Below are 1229 nucleotides of genomic sequence, written 5' to 3' on the forward strand. Positions count from 1 at the left end.
TGTAATGTCATGTAACTCGGCAGTGTCCCAAATTTTCTGATCAAGGAGATTATGGGGCCAAAGAGAAAAGTGATCAATGATGTAGAGTGTGCCTAAGGAGAGTCACATGGAGAGAAAACATTCTCTCAGGCTTTCACAGAAAGCACATTGACCAAGCAATGGCCATGACTCATCCACATTCCTGACACTGACAAAGGTCCTACAATCTGAGGTACAGGATATCAGGATAAATCTTGAGGGGATTTCACTGACCTTATCAGACCCAAAAATCTACAACTCTTGTTGCATAGGTCCTGCTTTGCCTTGGTCTTAACCATCCAGAAGAAAAGTATAAAAATGAAATATAAGAAATAAAGCCATGTGGTTATGTTGAGCTTTGGGGGACTCAGGTCAACAATTTCTGACACTGCAAGTGAAGCGGAAGACCCAATACTATTATGGGATACTGGACTCTTTTAGAATATTTTGCTGAGTTTACAGAACTCTAATATTCAAATAACGAAACTTAACACAAAAAGGGTATGCAGATGAATGTCCATTTTGTATCTGTGTATTCAAAGTGGTTGGGATAGATATATAGTTACATTCTGTTAGTGAATAGAATGATTTGTTCTAATGGTGTTTGTAAATAGGATATCAAGTCCACATCTTGTACAGCAATTAACCACTGAGAAGAATGTATGCAGTGTGTTAATTATTGAATCTGTTATACTGATCTGACTTGAAACTGTCTCATTGCTATTTGTTTATCAATAAAATTATGGCAAAAAAATAAAAATAAAAATAAAAAATAAAATAAAATAAAATAAAAACAAAGAATGCACCAAGAGAGAAATTATGGAAACCACAACTTTCATAATAACACCCCAAAAATGAAAGACTTAGGAGTCAATATAATAAAGGATGCAAAATATCAATACAATGAAAAGTATACTACCCTGAAAAATGAGTTGAAAGAGGATTTCAGAAAATGGAAAGATAAAAATACCTGTTCCATATTATGCCTAAGATGTTTGATATGCAAACAGATAGTGAGGTTAAGCTTAACAGCCTAAGTTTTTTAATAAGAACAATAAGCTTGTCTTCTGGATGGTTAACAACCTAAGTTTACAGACCAAAATTAGAGAAAAAGGAGGGCTGCGAGGAAAGCCAACATTTTGGCCCTAGCCTTCTAAGGTCAATTAAGACTCAGGACATATGAGAACTTGTACTGTAACGTCATGTAACTC

This window comes from Octodon degus, unplaced genomic scaffold, assembly GCF_000260255.1.
Source record: "Octodon degus isolate 3935 unplaced genomic scaffold, OctDeg1.0 scaffold00013, whole genome shotgun sequence".
In the NCBI taxonomy this organism is placed as follows: Eukaryota; Metazoa; Chordata; class Mammalia; order Rodentia; family Octodontidae; genus Octodon; species Octodon degus.